At 36.4% G+C, this 20,623-nt stretch overlaps 1 pseudogene; it reads right to left on the reverse strand.

Moving 5' to 3' along the window:
- Positions 1–813: 813 nt before the first annotated feature.
- Positions 814–20,174, reverse strand: LOC110582035 (annotated as a pseudogene).
- Between the last annotated feature and the right edge of the window lie 449 nt (positions 20,175–20,623).

Genomic DNA, 20,623 nt, shown 5'->3' on the forward strand with positions numbered 1-20,623 from the left:
TTTCTGGGTTTCTGTTTATTCCTTTCTCAGAGTATCCTGTTCTTATTTTAAGTTTATAACACTTTCTCAGTATCCACTAGATACTTAGATAGAATATTAGCTATTTAAAATTTGCTGCTACTGGAGGTGGTCTGCATAGATAGTAGTTAAGAGAATGGACTCTAGAACAAGACAGCCTGGGTTTGAATGTCAGCTGTGTAACGGTTTTGTGTCATTTGGGAACTTTGTGTTTTAGTTTCTTTTTCATTTTCTTTCTTTCCTTTGTTTTTGTTTTTGTTTTTTTGCATCAAATGCAAAATGCTTATCATACAAAAATGCAGTAATTGTCAAACTATCAATTTGTTATTAGAAGTATGAACTCTAAAAAGAAAACTTTACATTTTTTTTTTTTTACTCAAGCCAACTTACCTCCAAGTTCTAAAAGTTACAGATTTTTGGTTTAAAAAAGTACCACTCTGAACTTGTTCTAATTAATTTTGTTATTCCATAAGGAAACAAAAATCTTCTCAATTTGCTGTGCATTAAATGAAGTAATGTTTGTAATGTAAACTCGCTTCCATAGCTTTTACATCAGTCACAGGCCAACTTATAAACTAAATATTTTCTTAATATAAATAGAAAATATTCACGGCAATGTCAGTATGGAACCTCATACCTGCCAATTCACATATAATGCAATTAATAATTAACTGATGAGGTTAGTATTATTTAAAGATGTTTTGTCACTATATTTCCCAGAATAATTGAATTTGCTAACATTCTCACCAACTGTATACCACGTTCATTATCTCATGTTCTCTGTTGTCCCTGTCTCTAAGTCGAAAGATCCCAGTGGGGAATATGCAGAAGTGGCCCAGAAGTTGGTCCTGTATCTTTGGTTCGTTCTTTCCAAATTTTGATAAGTTTGTAAAGCCTAGAGGGATCTCTACTAGCATGTTTTCACTCTTAATTTGCCTGGTTTTCTTGGTTTTCTGCCCTCTCCTCTTCCTTTGCCTATCTAGAATTTTTGATACAAGGTTATGTAAATCTCTTTCTTGAAACCTGGAAATTTCATCACCGGTGTTTGTCCTGGTTTCTGCCTTTGCCCATGTCTCCTTTTCAAGCCTCAGAAGTCCTTCCTATTTTTATTTCTCCTGGGCATAACTTTCTCATAGTAACTTTAGTTTGAACTAGCACCGGTGCTCCTTCTGCTACATTTTTCTCTTTCTCTTAACTGCTTTTAAATATAAGAAACATATTTCATTGATATTTATATACTTTTCTGGTTTTTTGCAAGCTTCAACTGGCAATTTTCTTCTTTGTTCCTCTTTTTACTTTCATTGTCTTCTTGTTTATTATGAAGACGCATAAGTATATCCTGTCTTTAACTTGAAAATCCCCAAATTTTTGCTGTTTTTAGTTTTCCAATTCTTAATAGACTTTTTTTTCCCTTTCTCCTAGAGTCAGAAATTTGTCTAGCATTTTTCATGATGTTGCACTTCATCCTGTGTTCTTCCAGGGTAGTGTTCTAGAATTTCTCCCATAAATGTAGGCTTCTCTTTATGTTTGTTCCTCACTTACAAAGTTCTAGTAATCATCATAGTCCAGTGCCCTTGTCATCTTCCTGTTTGTTGAAAGAGTTTTTTAGAATCTATATTTCTCTTGGAAGAACATGTGATGGTACTTTGTTTATAGGAACTTTGCGTGACATTTCTATGAAATCTCTCTGTGTTTCTGAGTGACCCAAAGCCCCTGTGTCAGTTTTTCTGGATATGGCACTCATTAGTTATTTTCTCTTCTTTAATAAGCTCTTCATTTATCAGCTTCTCTTATTTAAAAGTGTTCATTGCATTTTCAACTGGTTCCATTATTTCTCTGAGCTTTTCAATAAAATTAGGTGTAAGTGTCTCTTCCTTTAACTAATGTTGGAGTCTCTACATCATTATGTGTTTTGGCCAATTGTTGCTGGATTTTTGCTCTTCCTCATTTCTACCAATAATTTATTTTCCAGTTCTTCCACCACACTATGTTCAGTAATGAAGTCTTTTTGAGGGGGGGGGGGGTTGTGGAAAAGACTGTATTTATCTTTTTCTGCTAATAATTTGATCTTAAAATTTTTCGGCTTTAAGCATGGTCTTTGCCTTCTCAGTCCAAGTAGCTTCTTTCTGCTTTTTGTTTTGAAGCGGAGAAGGTTGAATTCCATTCTGAGTTCGTTTCTCTTAGAATTGCTGGAGCCATTCTAGCCAAGTGACCCTAGGGGTTCACGCAGGGGGCACTATAGAATGAACAGATTGTTCCCTGCATGTGAGGCCAGGCCCGTGGATGCACTCTGTCTTAATTTATTCATCCATAAAATGGGATAATACAGTATCTACCCCATAAGACTATTATAGTGGTTGAACTTACAAGTAAATTCAAAATAGTTTATAGCTCAGATTATTATTAGTTCCTCAAGTCAGTTTTCTATATGTTGGCCTTGCTTGTTCTCTTTAATGCTGATGATATTTCTCACATGTCTCCTTATCCTAGGATGTCCAATCATGCTTTAAGGAGGTTTGAATCACTAGAGTCTCTTCTGCTATTGTATGAATAGGATGATTTTCCTCACTGGTCTCTCTAATAAGAGTTTGAGAACTCTATGTACATTAGTAGACCAGGCACATTCCACTATAAGCTTTTTAGTGGCTGGTGAGCAGGAGCTAAATGTCAGTCTGGGAATCCCCAAATTTGGTTGGCTTTCATATATATCCTATCTTTGGATAGATTTTCAATTAATATGGCATTAAAGGGGAATGATGATGATATCCTAGAGTGGTGGATATTATGTATAAAATACAAATAAAATCTTTACAGAAGTTTTGCACTTGATAAGACAGAAGAATCCATTGCTTAATTACAAGTGCAACATTTTTGTCACTTCAAAATAATGTCCTATATATTTTTTTTTGGAAAGTGATATGCAGTTGATGCTCTAGAATTGGAGGTAATTATAGAATGACTGTGATTTTTGTTTTTGTAGGATTTTTTGTGGATATTTTTATAGAATTTTTTGTAGAATGCTAGAATCACTTGTGATTTATTGTAGATTCTTTAATTTTGTTGATTTAAAAATAGGACAATAGCTTTAAAAATTTCCCCTCTGAGGTAATGGTGTGTATCTGGGCCACCTGCAAACTCTTGAATTTAGGAGGGGAAAATGAGGAAAAAAGGAGGAAATATTCCACTAGTGGGTCTTAGGACATTTTTACTGAAGAATAAGTTGTCTTAGGTTGTGGTCAATAACTCTGCCTGTCTCTCTACTGAATTCGGTTTCATAACTTCCTATGATGTCATTTGTTCTTTTCCCTCTGGCTTAAATTAGGACTTCCCTTACAGCTGCCAAGTCAGTTCCCTTTAGACCAATTTATAATCAAGTATTTCTACTGAAGTTTTGTGGGAAAAAAGCACTGAATGAGAAGTCAGGATAAATAGATTCCTAAGGCCAATTTTTCTTCTTACTATCTGACTTTAGAAACTAGTGTTCATAACAACCCTGTACCTCCTAAACAATTCACATCCTTGGAAGGTAGAAAGAGCTTCCTTACATAGTAAAGAGTTCTTTGTCTTTGAAAGTATTCCAGAAGACACTTGAAAACTACTTCTTAAGACTCTTGTGGAATTTTTATGTAATAAGAAGATCGAATTTAATGGCCCTAAAATGTCTCTCTGAACCCTGAGACTCAATGACTTTCTGCTTTAATTCTATGGAAAGGAGGCAGGTAGGAAATAAGGAAGAGAACTAGCTTATTTATTCATCTTGCATGGATTTCAGCTTTGGTCTCTGGAGTTGCTCCAAGCTTCCTAAGGTTGTACCTTGCCTGTCCATTCTGACTCCATGCTTAGATACACAGCTTTTTTGCTATCTTTCTGTTCTTTTTCAGCATATCCATATAAGTATCCTTAAGTCAAAGGCAGGTAAAGGCATGCCATTAGTTGGAGGGGTGGTCAATCAATGCAAGCTCAAGATTTCTTTGAATTCTTATTCTTCATTTTAAAAGTTGATGGGAATTTAAAATTATATATCATATCTATTTCTATTTTAATACAAAATAATATTTTAAGTTATCAATAACTGGGGGCAGGGGAGGTGAAATTTGACCCAATCCATCTAGGAAGATATGCCTCTGGTTCCTTCATAGGACAAAGTAAGTCACTCCTGCTTAAGAAACTCAGACCAAAACATTGGACTGGTTCTCTGGATTCAGGTTTATCATCCATGATCTCACAACCCTTGGGACCTGCTTCTGCAAGGCCCACCTTCCTCACTCCAATATGGAAGGGGGAATCAAACACTGGGAGAGGGTCATGTGTTATTTAAACAGCCCCTTCTCAGTTCATTCATGCTTCTTTTTCCATTTGATTCTGAACCTATTTACAATGACATATTTTAGTAGAATTATTTCAGAATCTGTCTTAACTCAATCTGAATGCGCCTCAGTGAACTAATAAAATTCTTGCCCCTGAGAAAGTGTATGTTACATTTTGCTACAATTCATGATGTGTCTTTGGAGAAGAATTGTGCATTTTATATAATTTGTCAAGGACAATTCACAATGCGTAACATCATCAGTCTCACTGACAACATCTTTAATGGTTTCACTCTGTAGTCAGAGTTTTGCCAAATGCAAGCTAGGACTCAGACTATCCCACATCTGCTCCCTACCTATTGTTTCAGATGTATCATCTGTTGAAAAGACAACCAAGTTTAGGAAAAGAATTCATCCTTGAAGCCTTTCTTCTCTAATTAAGTCAACAGATGTTTGAAGTCTTTACCTGGGGAATTTATTACTTCAGTTTTAAAAAGTAAGAGGAATTCTCAGATCTACCTTCACAATATTTGTTTGATCAATGTAGCCAGGCTGGTAATGACTGAAAATAGTTAAGAATTTGTGACGGTTGTCATTTTCAACCATTTGAATGGCATATTCTAAAAGTGCTTTTATTTGTGTTATCATCCAGACTTCGTTGCTCCAGGCAGGCTATCTAATCCTCCTCCCATGGTAGGAGGCTGGACAGAGCTGGCCTGGCTGAAATAGGCTCAAGGAACTGGGGCAGATGGCAGGAAGTGATTTTCATAGCCTCTGTGGTTGCAGGGAGGCAGAGAACAAACAGTAAAGTCAAAGATCAAAGTCAGAAATGCAGAGCTAAACCAGTCATAGAAGAAGTCAAGAGCCCAAGGCAGGCAATAGTTAACTGGTGCAGCCTGTGGGTCAAAGAGCCAATGAAAAGGAAAGCAAGGATCCTCCACTAGGAAGAAGCAAACAAAATGGTAATCCTCACAAGTAGCCATAAGATGGGCTCATGCAGCCTTCTGAAGTATAAGAAGCCAGGACAGAAGGGACACCCAGTGACCCTTCTAGGCTTCAGTTTCTTTATCTGTTTCCTACTCTCCCTGCCTAATAAGAATGTGGAAAAGATGGGCGCCTGGGTGTCTCAGTTGGTTAAGCAACTGCCTTTGGCTCAGGTCATGATCCTGGAGTCCCGGGATGGAGTCCCGCATCGGGCTCCCTGCTCAGTGGGGGGTCTGCTTCTCCCTCTGATCCTCCTCCCTCTCATGCTCTCTGTCTCCCATTCTCTCTCTCAGATAAATAAATAAAAAATCTTAAAAAAAAATGTGGAAAAGATCAATTTTTATCTTGTATGTAAAGTCAAATTATTATTATTATTATTATTATTATTATTCAAATCTGTAAAAAAAACTGAGAAATATATGGAAAGATAACCTAAATAAAAAAGAAAGAATAGGAAAAAACCATCTGCATGGTAAGAATATCTTCTTCTTTGTTTCAGAACAAAATAAGACAAAGCATTTTGGTGTGTTATTTTCTTTAAATTTAGTCTGTTCTGGTTAGTTTCTAACCAAAGTATTTAAATAGCATCTCTGATTGCCAAACATTTGTTATAGTTATAATTTGTAAATAAGTTATCTATTGTTGTTACTGTGGCAATTTCTGGTAAATTCACAGATCAAAATTTATATAACAAGAAAGAATGAAAGAATCAGGTCTTTTTTACACACCAGGTCTCAAATTATCCACCTACTTTGACAGCTTTAGTGTCTTGATTAAATATTTTATGATGATACTACTTAAGATAAAATGTAAAAGCTAATTTATAGTGACATCCCTTTATGTAAAAGGTTCCCAGGCTGATTTATTACCAGGTTGAAGCATGTGTGAATACAACCATGTCTAAAATAAAGAGACTTTGCAATTTTCTTCCACACTCCTAGTTAAGCAACTTCTACTAAACAATTTATATGAAAAACGAGGTCTTTAATTTTACAAGATTCCACTTTATTTTCCTATGATACCTTCTTTAGTTTCATTCTTCAATTCAATTTAGTACCTGCTATGTTATATACTGAGTAATAAATTTGAAACGCTGTGCTCAATTTTAATTCTTTTTAATACCTGCACATTTGAGGAAACAATGTCAAAGATTGAGACTTAGTTCTTCTCAGGGTTGGATTCTTATCTTCTCAACAGAAAAGTAGTTAATCAGTTGCCAAATTAATGCTATGTTTTTCCAGTTTCTAATTGCCTCTCATCATCCTAATTTTGTCTTTTGGTAAATTTATTATATTATTCTGAAAGGACTTTGGGGAAAATGTACATGTGTATATGTATGTGTGCTATATATTTTATATATACTATATAATATACAATTATATTTTTGGTTTGGACAAGAGAGGGCTAAGGGACTACTTCTAATGCTTAATTTACAATTATGTAGGGCTATTTATCAATACAACTAATAAAATAAGGCACTATAATTATAATCTAATCTATAAATATAGAAAATCTGTTTAGTGATAGATGAGTATTATTCCTAAGGTTTAAAAGGATTTTTACCAGTAAATGGACTTCAAGGATTATTAAAGAAGAAACAAATGACACGGATTTTATATTGGTAATAGTTTGTGTTACAGGAGCATTAGAGGTATTGTAAAGTAGAGAAGATGAAGCCAAGAATATATTTATAGCCAAGCTATACACAGGACAAAGAAGAGGAAGCAAAGCTAGGCACATCCTGAGGAAGCAAGTGTGTATGGTATACTGTCAGATGTTATGGGACAGTTCATGATACAAGAGATGGCAGCCAACAGTGGTATTATGGGAGAGAAAGATGTCTTTGGTGGGAGGGAACAGGAGAAAACAGAAAAGAGAAAGGACAGACAGAGACCAGATGCTGATAATATTAAGCCAAAAACCAAAATATGTCATGGACTCAAATCTTAGCAGTAAAGAAATGGGAAAATAACACAAAAGCAACACAATTTATTTTCATCAATTTAACGTACTCACATTTTACTTCATATAGAAAGTATTTGAGATGAATTATTCAAAAAGAGAAGGAGGAGGGGCACCTGGATGGCTCGGTTGGTTGAGTGTCTGCCTTCAGCTGGGCCCATGATCCCAGGGTCCTAGAATTGAGTCCCTGCTCTGCAGGGAGTCTGCTTCTCCCTCTCCCTCTGCTCCTCCCCCGGCTCCTGCTCTCTCTCACTCACTCACTCTCTCAAATAAATAAATAAAATCTTAAAAAAAAGAGAGAGAGACAGAAGGAGGAGATATTTACAATAGGACTCCTTAAATAGAACCAAAATTGGGAGGGGGAAGCCTATGCCAATAATAAGAGTCATCAGAGTGGCTATGTTTGAGCATCAAACCTGGAGTTTTCTTTTAGCTGCAATTAAGATAGAAACTTAATTATACTTAATGAATGTTTTATAACTTAAAATAATTACCTACAAATATTTGAGGGATAAGATTTTCCTGGGAGAGACCTAGCTCCTATGTGACAATAGAGGCAATAAGATATCAATAATATCAATATTGGTTTCGCAATGAATAGATAAATTAAATCTGCATGGTTAGTTTTGAGAGCAACCTAAGATAAAAATCCATGACCAACAATTGAGAGACAGTTCTATAAAAGCAATACAAAGATGTCATTGTCCAGATATGTAGCCTTCTTATGATCTAACTTGATCCAAGAACATTGGTTCATATTTAGCAAGTGTTTGTACTGGGTTTGGGGACACATTTGTGAACAAAATAGCCATAGTCCCTGCCTTTATGGAGCTTACATTTTTGTAGAGGAGTCAGAAAATAAAGTAAAAAAGATATAAAAATAAAAAAGTTACAAATTGTGATAGCAGTGTTAATTTTCTTCTTAGCATCCATCAAGAGTTAAAGCAGGGGAGGATATCCTCTTGTTTCCATCTAGTATTAGGGAAAGCCTTTTTTTTTTTAATTTTATTTTATTATGTCAGTCACTATACATTACATCATTAGTTTTTGATGTAGTGTTCCATGATTCATTGTTTGCATATAACACCCAGTGCACCATTCAGTACGTGCCCTCTTTAATACCCATCACCAGGCTAACCCATCCCCCCACCCCTTCCCCTCTAAAACCCTCAGTTTGTTTCTCAGAGTCCATAGTCTCTCGTGGTTCGTCTCCCCTTCTGATTTCCCCCCCTTCATTTTTCCCTTCCTACTATCTTCTTGTTGTTGTTTTTTTTTTTTTAAGATTTTATTTATTTATTTATTTGACAGAGAGAGAGACAGCGAGAGAGGGAACAGAAGCAAGGGGGGTGTGAGAGGGAGAAGCAGGCTTCCCGCGGAGCAGGGAGCCCGATGCGGGGCTCGATCCTGGGACCCTGGGATCATGACCTGAGCCGAAGGCAGACGCTTAACGAATGAGCCACCCAGGCACCCCTGTTTTGTTTTGTTTTGTTTTTTTAACATATAATGTGTTGTTTCAGAGGTACAGGTCTGTAATTCATCAGTCTTACACAATTCACAGCTCTCACCATAGCACATTACCCTCCCCAATGTCCATCACCCAGCCACCCCATCCTTCCCACCCCCCACCACTCCAGCAACCCTCAGTTTGTTTCCTGAGATTAAGAGTCTCTTATGGTTTGTCTCCCTCTCTGGTTTCATCTTGTTTAATTTTTTCCTCCCTTCCCCTATGATCCTCTGTCTTGTTTCTCAAATTCCTCATATCAGTGAGATCATATGATACTTGTCTTTCTCTGATTGACTTATTTCGCTTAGCATAATGCCCTCTGGCTCCATCCACGTCGTTGCAAATGGCAAGATTTTGGGGTTTTTTGATGGCTGCATAATATTCCAGTGTGTGTGTGTGTGTGTGTGTATCACATCTTCTTTATCCATTCATCTGTTGATGGACATCTTGGCTCTTTCCATAGTTTGGCTATTGTGGACATTGCTGCTATAAACATTGGGGTGCACATGCCCCTTCGGATCACTACATTTGTATCTTTGGGGTAAATACCCAGTAGTGCAATTGCTGGGTCGTAGGGTAGCTCTATTTTCAACTTTTTGAGGAGCCTCCATACTGTTTTCCAGAGTGGCTGCACCAGCTTGCATTTAGGGAAGGCCTTTTTAAGGAAAAAACATTAAGAGAATTTGGAGTATATACAGCAATGAATACATGCATAACCCAAGACAATCTTTCTTAACTACCTCTCTGCCAGATTTTCAGTATGTACCATTTAAACAAGGTGTTTAAGATTCTGATACTATAGGCAGTTGACCTGGATTATAGACATTCTATATAGCTAATTAAGGAAATTTCATGAATTTTAGAAAACAACAAGCTGCTGATACAGTTAATATCCTATTATAAAACTTAAGCTTAATATTTTAGCGCAAATGAAAGTGCTATAGACTGAACTGTGTCCCCCCAAAATTCATATCTTAAAGCCCTAACTCCCAATGTGATGGTATTTGGAGATGTGGCTCTTGGTAGGTAATCAGGTTTAGATGAGGTCATGAGGGTGTGGCCCCTTGTGGGATTAGTGCCTGTTATAAAAGAAGAGACCTAAGAGAACTTGCTTCCTCCAATTCCACCCTTTGTGAACACAGTGAGAAGGCAGCCATCTACAAGGAAAAAAAAGGGCCCTCACCAGGGAATTCAGGAAACTGTCAGCCAGCACCTTAATCTGGGACTTGCTAGCCTCCAGAGCTGTGAGATATAAATTCCTTTTGTTTAAGCTATCCAGTCATGGTATTTTGTTACAACAGTCTGAGCTGACTAATACAGAGATGAGGCTGAAGAAATAGTAGGATTTAGAAAGAAGAGTCATAAAATATGAAAGAAATACAGAAATGTGTTCTAGATGCTTCTTTTAAGTCCTAATTGTGCTGATAAAATTGTAGTGAATCTCAATCTTTCTTTGACACTCAGGGGCATATTCTGGATCTCCACATGGGCAGCCAGGTTCTTACAGCCCCTACGTTTCACTAAAAGGGTCCTGCCTACCAGGATTGGGGGATTATCTCAATCCAACTGCATATGAGTAGCTAACAGTTCTCCTTAGTTCAATAATGCAATATTGTAGTATTTTTAAAAATTGATTCTTTTGTATTTAAAAAAAAATATTTCCATAAGAAATTATCTCTTCAACCTCCTTCTCCAAATGCTAACAGTGGTAAACAGTTCCTTGTATATAATTGAAAAAATACTTAAGGTACATAAAAGTATTGGTATTTGTATTACACACACACTCTTATATCCAAATGGCAGAATTGTACAAATAATATGCCACCTTTTCTTTCAATTCGCAATGTATCTTAGAGGTCATACAGTACATTTTACATATCTTAATTTAATCTGTTCCTAATTGATTTTTCTGTTTTCTTAGTCTTTGCTATTACTACTGGTGCCAAAATGAACATCATGTATAAATAGTTTCATGCATATGTGTGAACATATCTGAAGGATAAATTCCTAGATTAGAATTGCTGGGAGAGAGAAAATGCACATTTAAAATTTTTTAATTTAAATTTTTTAATTTGTCCATGTGTTTCTCAATTACATTACAAATTTTTAACAACAGTAATAATGGTGATGTATTAGGCTTCCCATTTAAGCAATTACCAAGTTGCCTCCCAAAGAGGAAATACCAATTCATACTCCCACCGATAATAAACGAAAATGCCTATGTGTCAAACTACGCTGTAAAATCTTAACTTATAACAACCATAAGAGGAGGTATGAATATTATTCCTGATTTAAAACTGAGTTAACTGAGGCACAGGAAGTTAAGCAGCTTAACAAACTCCACAGACTTAAGTGACTTACACGTCTTATTCATGATCCTATACAGCCTTCCTGAGTTTCAGTAATAGCTCTCCAACTTAAAGCTGATGACCTCAGCCAAGTTATTTACCTCCCATCTATAATTTCCTTATGTGTAAAAAGATAAAATGTATCTCAAACCATTAATATGGGGATAAAATGAGCTAATGTAAGGAAAATCCCATGCACGAGGCACTAAACAAACATAAATGCTCTTCTTCCCAGTTAAAATAATCTATGAATCACAAGGATGAATAAACCATTCCCCTGGCTAATTCTTTTCAATGACACAGAAATTAAAGAAGCAACTATGACCCTTTTTAATGCTAATGCTACAGCAATAAAGCCAACAGACATGAGAATTTGTGGTGTAACTCCCCTCCCTGTCTTACTTTAATTCTGATTGGTTTAGTCTTGGCCCAGCTTCCTCACAGTGTTTATACAGATTTCCAGTTCCTAGTCTAAGTAGGAGTCATTTGAACCTACTGGAACTGGTTTCCCCACCTATTCAGGAGATTGCTCAAAGTTTTATTTAGTCTTTGGCTAATAAATAAAGAGCAAGTGTCAACCTATGAAGAATTAAAAGGAATGTACTTATGTTGAGCTATAGAGTATGTTATAACTTAGAGTATACAATGACTCAGAGAAAACTTTGTTGAGTGAGACCTGCGCATTAAAATATTTTCATACACCCTATTTTGTTTCCTTTAATATGATAAAATGGTTGAGTCAGTAGTTATTGAAGAGTTCTGCTCTTGGGAGTGGGTCTTGGGAATAAATGACCCAAAGAGAGGTCCTTACTTGCTTCCCACATAGCAATTTAGAAACTGAAGGCCCACTGCTGTTACACACAGGGGCTAGGATATTCACAGAGTTGAGGCGGAGGCCACAGTGACTCAGTCAGAGTCATTCTGTCTGGCTGATTCCTTAAGATCCAACCTATTCTCTTGTTTCTCCTCTAGGGGCTTGGGTGACATAAAGATTGGTAAAGTCATGTTGCTGGAAACTGCTGTTCATTCCAATATAGCCTTGAATGGACCTTCTCTTTAGGTTCCACGATGCAGGGACTGCAGCAGGGGGATGACTCATGTACTTCTCTTCTCCAAATGTGTTCCCTCCACAGTCTGGAGGATATCTATATATAACCTCACCCTGTGGCCTGTCTCCTCACCTCTGAGTGACGAGTAGAGCTCAGTAAAATAGGCTCAAAATGGGAAGCAGGACATTTAGACATGGCTGAGTTGGCATAATGGTTTTGATGTGACTCAGAGAACTCACAACCACATAAAAATGTCAAAATAAAAAAAAAATCACTGTTTTTTTACAACCAGGTATAGAACAACAAACACTCTGACAATTACTCTAACTCTGTGCTTCGCTTTGCCTCTCACTCTCACCTGATCCATTACCTTATATCTGTGAGCCCTCATGCTGCCCTTATCCCTGTCCTATCCACAACATATTCCCTACCCTACTCCCTTGACTCTGCAGTGCTAACCAGCAATGGCGTGAGACTCAGATACTTATCCTTTCATTTTTTCCACAAATATTTACTAAGGGCCAGGTACTATTCAAAATACTGGAGGGAATGTGCTTTTTTCTTCCTTCTTCCTTTTCTTCTTTTTTCTGCAGATGTCATAACTGTTTTACATGGAAAATTTAATATTTGTCTTTTTTAACTGAGTAAAATATGTCTCATTTCAAAATAGCCAAGTTACAATGTCATATAGCACCAGAAAATGTTTCAGCTAATAGAAAAGATTTCCATATGATGTAATTTAGGAAAGAAATAACTGCAGTTTGGCAAAAGTTATTTTAAACCATCCTGTAGACAAAGGGTTCTGTTCATTCCATTAGTACTACCACTATTGCCTATTTACAAAAATGTTTCAGAGACTTGTACAAAAAATATATACCTCTAAATGTCCTCCAAACTTGGTAAATCTGGATACTTCATAATCACCCATTTTAGTTTAAAAAAAATACAGTGTACTTCTTTATTTTAAAATTGTATGTATTCTGGTCAAAATAGAACAGTTAGTTCCTGCTTTAATGTACCTTCTCGATCTAACACATAGCAAAAGTATATAAAGATATAAAAGCAAAAACCTTAAAACCCATGTCTGGGTTCAAAACCTGTTAAGCATTGCTGTGTACCCAAAATAGAAGAGAAACCCAAAGTTGGGTAGAACCGAGGTCACAGGCATGCTGGGCTCTAGTCCTGGAACAGGCAGTGGCAGCTGGCAATTCGGGGAAGGAACACTGAAGGTGTTCTATAGAAATGAGAAGACTGGAGCCAGGTTTGAAAACAGGTGCAAGGTGAGGCTCCTTCTGGGAAAAGGAGGTTGGAAATGTGCAGCCACACACTACCTGCGGTAATGACTTGGTAGACTGCTTCAGAAGCAAGAGGACCCAACACTCAATGCACCTGAGGAACTGTGTCAACTGCCCCTAGCCTAGAACCTGATGTCCTAACCCTACTGAGACCATGGCCAGGTGTTCTGCGATTCTGTACAGTACCTGGGTTAGAGCTGGGGTTCAGGAAGTTGAGAAAATAAAGCTACAAAACCACTAGACAGAGAAGTGTGAAGAGAAAGAAGAAGAAGCCTCATTCAAAATGAGGCTGCAAAACAAAATTTCAAAACACATGGAGAATTCTAATGCTGTGAATGTGACCCAGACAAAAATCAACAACTGCAACAAAATTTCATTCCAGGTAAAAATTTATGAAACTATCTAGCCAAAACTTTAGTATAAATATGCTTTGAATGCCTAAGGATTAAAATGAAAATTATACAAATTATATTAAAAATTTATATAAAAACAATGAGAAACAGAAATGAAAGAAGTCAAATTAAAAGCAGAAAGACTAGACATATTGGAAATGAAAAATCCATGGACTGAAATAAAAATTCAAAAGACTTGGTAAACTTTGGAACAGAGACAATAAAAGAGAAAATAATCAATTAGAAAATATTACTGAGGATTCACCCAGATCACAACATAGGGAATAAAATCTGTAAAAATGGTAAATAGATCATATACCGCAGTATGCTTGGTAGAGTTCCAATTTATATCCATTGCCCTGATGTAATTGTTAGTGACAATCCTTTTAACTCTCAAATATGTCCTAATTTAGACAATAAATTATATGGTCACCCAAGTGTTAAGAAATCTATAGGATAGACTAAAAGACAAATAAGACTTCCAAAAGGAAACAATAGAATCACAAAAAAGTAATATTTGAAAAGTATTGTGAATTTTTGAAAATTGAATAGAGACATGCATGCTCAAATAGAAAGTGAACTATAAGAACCAAGCAGGATCTATGAAAACATATTCACACCTAGACCCAGCATAGTTAAACTAGAAAAAAATCAAGAATTAAGAGACATTCATACCAGCTCTCAGGAGAGAAGACAGATTACCAATAGAAATAGTAATTAAACGTTAGACCAAGCAGATTTCTCACAGCAACAATAGATGCCATTAAACAATAGAGAAATATATTCAGCGTAACAAGGGGGACTTTAAGTTTAGAATATTATACACTGATAACTTGGCAACAAAAAACAAGTGCAGGGGAATGGATATTCAACTTATAATTGATGTATATTTAGATTCTTGGTTTTAGAGTATAAAATACTAGATAACTTCAGATATTTTTAGAAATAAATTATACTTTATTTTTAAGAGTGCAAAAAGTTTATTGATATGGTTTCAGGGTCTATACTGTATCTCTTTTTATTTTTTCTTAATTTTTAGCAGTTTTATTCATGAGTCAGATATTCCATTTCTTTTTAATGTTTCAAGTTTTTATTTAAATTCTAATTAGTTAACAGAGTGTAATAGTTTCAGGAGTAGAATATAGTGATTCTTCACTTACATATAATACCCAGTGATCATCACAAGTGCCCTCCTTAATACCCATCATCCATTTAAACCATCCCGGCACCCACCTCCCCTCCAGCAACCCTCAGTTTATTCTCTATAGTTAAGAGTCTCTTATGGCTTGCCTTCATCTCTCTTTCCTCCTCCCTATGTTCATCTGTTTTGTTTCTTAAATTCCACATATGAATGAAATCATACGGTATTTGCCTTTCTCTGACTGACTCATTTCACTTAGCAAAATACACTCTAGCTCCATCCATGTTGTTGCAAATGGCAAGATTTCATTCTTTTTGATGGCTGAATAATATTCCATTGTATGTATATTTACCACATCTTCTTTATCCATTCATCAGTCAATGGACATTTGGGCTCTTCCATAATTTGGCTAATATTGATAATGCTGCTATGAACATCAGGGCGAATGTGTCCCTTGAAATCAGCATTTTGTATCTATCATTTGTGTAAATACTTAGTAGTACAATTGCTAGGTCCTAGGGTAGGTCTATTTTTAACTTTTTGAGGAACCTCCATAGCCTTCTCCAGAGTGGCTGCACCAGTTTGCATTCCCACCAATAGTGTAAGAGTGTTCCCCTTTCTCCACATCCTTGCCAATATCTGTTGTTTCCTGTGTTGTTAATTTTAGCCATTATGACAGGTGTGAGGTGATATTTCATGGTAGTTTTGATTTGTATATCCCTGATAATAAGTGATGATAAACATATTTTCATGTGTCTGTTAGCCATCTGCAATGTCTTCTTTGTAGAAATGTCTGTTCACATCTTCTGCCCATTTTTAATTGGATTATTTGTTTTTTGGGTGTTGAGTTTTCAAGTACTTTATATATTTTGGATACTAACACTTTACCTGATACGTCATTTGCAAATACCTTCTCTCATTCCAAAGTTGCCTTTTAGTTTTGTTGATTGTTTCCTTTGCTGTGTAGGAGCTTTTTATCTTGATGAAGTCCAATAGTTCGTTTTTGCTTTTTTTCCCCTTGCCTCAGGAGACATGCCTAGAAAAAAGTTGCTATGGTCGACATCAAAGAGGTTGCTGCCTACATTCTCCTCTAGGATTTTTGATGGTTTCCTGTCTCACATTTAGGTCTTTCATCCATTTTGAATTTATTTTTGTGTATAGTGTAAGAAAGTGGTCCAGTTTCATTCTTCTGCATGTTGCTGTCCAGTTTTCCCAACACCATTTGTTGAAAAGACAAATTGGATTTTTCTATTGGATATTCTTTCCTACTTTGTCAAAGATTAGTTGATCATATAATTATGGGTCCATTTATGGATTTTCTATTCTGTTGCATTGATCTATGTCTGTTTTTTTGTCAGTACCATACTGTCTTGATGGCTACAGCTTTTTAATTCAGCTTGAAATCCAGAATTGTGATGCCTCCAGCTTTGCTTTTCTTTTTCAAGATTGCTTTGGCTATCACAGTCATTTGTGGTTTCATACACATTTAGGATTGTTTATTCTAGCTCTGTGCAAAAATGCTGGTGGCATTTTGATAGGTATTGCATTAAATGTCTAGATTGCTTTGGGTAGTATATACATTTTAACAATATTGGTTCTTTCAATTGAGCATGGAATGTCTTTCCATTTCTTTATGTCATCTTCAATTTCTTTCATCAGCATTTTAGAGTTTTTAGACTACAGGTCTTTTATCTCTTTAGTTAGGTTTATTCCTAGGTATTTGTTGTTTTTGGTGCAAGTACAAACGGGATTGATTCCTTGATTTCTCTCTCTGCTGTGTCATTATTGGTGTATAGACATGCAACAGATTTCTGTATGTTGATTCTGTATCCTGCAACTTTACTGAATTCATGTATCAGTTCTAGCAATTTTTGGTAGAGTATTATGTCATCTGCAAATAGTGAAAGTTTGACTTCTTCTTTGCCAATTTGGATGCCTTTTATTTCCTTTGTTGTCTGATTGCTAAGGCTAGTACTACCAGTGCTATGTTAAATAGTAATGGTGAGAGTGGACATCCCTGTCTTGTTTCTGACCATAGAGGAAAAGCTCTCAGTTTCCCATTGAAGATTATGTTAGCTGTGGATCTTTCATATATGGCCTTTATGATGTTGAGGTATGTTCCCTCTATCCCTACTTTGTTGAGGGTTTTTATCAAGATGAATGCTGTATTTTGTCCAATGCTTTTTCTGCATTGAGAGAATCATATGGTTCTTATCCTTTCTTTTATTAACACGGTGTATCATGTTGATTTGTGATTATTGAACCATCCTTGCAGCCCAGGAATAAATCCCACTTGATCGTGGTGAATAATTCTTTTAATGTACTGTTGGATTCCGTTTGCTAGTATCTTGTTGAGAATTTTTGCATCCATGTTCATCTGGGATATTGACCTCTAATTCTCCTTTTTTAATGGGGTCTTTGTCTGGTTTTGTAATCAAGGTAATGCTGGTTTTATAGAATGAGTTTGGAATTTTCCTTCCATTTCTGTTTTTTGGAACAGTTTGAGAAGAATAGGTTTTAACTCTTCTTTAAATGTCTAGTAGGATTCCCCTGGGAAGCCATCTAGCCTGAGACTTTTGTTTGTTGGGAGTTTTTGATTACTGATGCAATTTCTTTCCTGGGTATGGGTCTGTTCAAATTTTCTGTTTCTTCCTATTTCAGTTTTGGTAGTTAATATGTTTCTAGGAATTTATCTGTTTCTTCCAGATTGCCCAATTTGTTGGCATATAAATTTTCATAATATTCTCTCATAATTGTTTGTATTTCTGTGCTGTTGGTTGTAATCTCTCCTCTCTCATTCATGATTTTATCTATCTATTTATTATTTGTTTTTTAATTTTTTTAGGGAGAGAGAAAGCACAAGAGGGGAGGCGCAGAGGCAGAGGGAGGAAATCTTAAGCAGGTTCCACACCCAGCACAGAGCCTACCATGGGGCTCAATCTCATGACCCTGAGATCATGACCTTAGCCAAAATTAAGAGTCAGACACTTAACTGACTGAGCCACCCAGGTGCCCTACGTTCATGATTTTATTTATTTTGGTCCTTTTTCTTTTCTTTTTGATAAATCTGGCTAGGGGTTTATCAGTTTTATTAATTCTTTCAAAGAACTGGCTCCTATTTTCACTGATCTGTTCTACTGAGGTTTGTTGTTGTTGTTGCTGTTATTTCTGTATCATTTATTTCTGCTCCTATCTTTATTATTTCTCTTCATCTGGTGACTTTAGTTTCATTTGCTGTTCTTTTTCTAGCTCCTTTAGGTTAGATTGTGTGTTTGAGATTTTTCTTGCTTCTTGAGATAGGCCTTTATTGCTATGTACTTCCCTCCTATGAGAGGCTTTGCTGCATTCCAAAGGTTTTGGATTGTCATGTTTTCATTTTCATTTGTTTCCATGTACTTTTTTATTTCTTCTTTAATTTCCTAGTTAACCCATTCATTCTTTAGTATGATGTTCTTGAACCTCCATGTATTTGTGGTTTTTTTCCAAATTTTTCTTGTGGTTGACTTCAAGTTTCATAATGTTGTGGTCTGAAAATAGGCAAGGTATAATCTCAACTTTTTGTATTTGTTGAGGCCTGATTTGTGACCTAGTACATGATCTATTCTGGAGAATGTTCCATGTGCACTCGAAAAGAATGTGTATTCTGCTGCTTTAGGATGAAATGTTCTGAATATATCTGTTAAGTCCATCTGGTCCAGTGTGTCGTTCAAAGCCATTGTTTCCTTGTTGATTTTCTGATCTGATGATCTGTCCATTGCTGTAAGTGGGGTGTTAAAGTCTCCTACTATTATGGTATTCTACCCATGAGTTTCTTTATGTTTATTATTAATTGATTTATATATTTGGGTGTTCCCAAGTTGGGGGCATAAATATTTACAATTGTTAGATCTTGTTGATGGATAGACCCCTTAATTATGATATAATGCCCTTCTTCATCTCTTGTTACAGTCTTCGGTTTAAAATCTAGTGTGTCTGATATAAGTATGGCTATGCTGACTTTCTCTTGACATCCATTAGCATGATAAATGGTTCTCCATCCTTTCACTTTCAATCTGCATGTGTCTTTAGATCTAAAGTGAGTCTCTTGTAGGCAGCATATTGATGGGTCTTGTTTTTTATCCATTCTGATATCCTATGGCTTTGGAGCATTTAGTCCATTTCCATTCAGAGTGATTATTGATAGATATGAATTTAGTGCCATTTTGTTACCTGTAAAGTTGTTCTTTCTGGAGGTTTTCTCTGTTCCTTTCTAGTCTTGTTGCTTTTGGTCTTTTTTTCCTACTCAAAGAGTCGCCTTTCATATTCCTTATGGGACTGGTTCAGTGGTCACGAACTCCTTTCACTTTTGTTTTTCTGGGAAACTGTTTCTCTCTCCTATTCTGAATGATAGCCTTGCTGGATAAGATATTCTTGGCTGCAGATTTTTCCCATTCAGCTCATTGAATATATCCTGCCACTCTCTTCTGGCCTGTGAAGTTTCTGTGGATAGGTATGCTGCTAACCTTATTTGTCTTCCCTATTAAGTAAGGGATTTCTTTTCCCTTGCTGCTTTTAGGATTTTTTCCTTATCTCTGTATTTTGCAAAATTTACCACAATATGTCTTGGTGTTTGCCTGCTTTTGTTGATTTTGATGGGTGTTCTCAGTACTTCTTGGATTTGGATGTCTGTTTCCTTTCCCAGATTAGGAAAATTTTAAGCTATAATTTGCTCAAATAAACCTTCTGCCCCCTTTTCCTTCTCTTCTTCTTCTGGGACTCCTATAATAGAAATATTATTATGCTTTATGGAGTCACTGAGTTCCCTAAGTCTACCACAAAGTTGTGATCCAATATTTTTCTCTCCCTCTTCTTTTCAATTTCATTATTTTCCAAAATTTTATCTTCTGTATCACTGATTAATTCCTGATTCATCCATCCTGTGGTCATTATATCTGGTCAGTTTTGCATGTCAATTGTAACATTTTTATTTCAGCCTGACTAGTTTTTAGGTCTTTTATCTCTGTTGTAAGGGACTCCCTAGTGTCTTCTATGCTTTTCTCAAGCCCAGCTAGTATTTTTATGATTGTTGTTTTAAATTCTGGTTCAGGCATGTTACCTGCATCTGTTTCAATTTGATCCCTCTCCATGACATTTTCTTGTTCTTTCTTTTGGGGTAAATTCCTCTGTATTGGCATTTTGTCTAGGTCACTCTGCTGCTGTGTTTTGGCTGCTCTTTCCCTCAAGTCAGTCCTCTGTAGAGTTTCTCCTTGCCTGCAGTAGGGAGTGTTTGGACCTTGTCCAGCGTGTGGCAAGTTTTAAGTAGGTGTGCTCTGATCTGCTTGTTAAAAGAAGCCTGATGTTATTTCCAATAGAGCTGAAGCTTTGCAGCACTCTATGGTCAGTAGACTTGGTGTGTGCCCCGGTATTTGTGTTGGTCTTCTGGGGGAGGATCTTGCTGCACTGTGGCTGGTGCTGGTTTGTCCCAGAAGGGCAGTTACACCAATGTGTAGTAGGTTGGAGTTTAGAGTAAAGCACAACAAAAAGCAGGCATCCAGTGTAGCTGCCCTCGGCAGGTGTCTCTGGCCCTATCCTAAGGAACTGGGCAATGTGATGGCACTTACCAGCTCTTTTGTCCCCTGAGAGG

The sequence above is a fragment of the Neomonachus schauinslandi genome, chromosome 8 (genome assembly GCF_002201575.2).
Source record: "Neomonachus schauinslandi chromosome 8, ASM220157v2, whole genome shotgun sequence".
Classification (NCBI taxonomy): domain Eukaryota; kingdom Metazoa; phylum Chordata; class Mammalia; order Carnivora; family Phocidae; genus Neomonachus; species Neomonachus schauinslandi.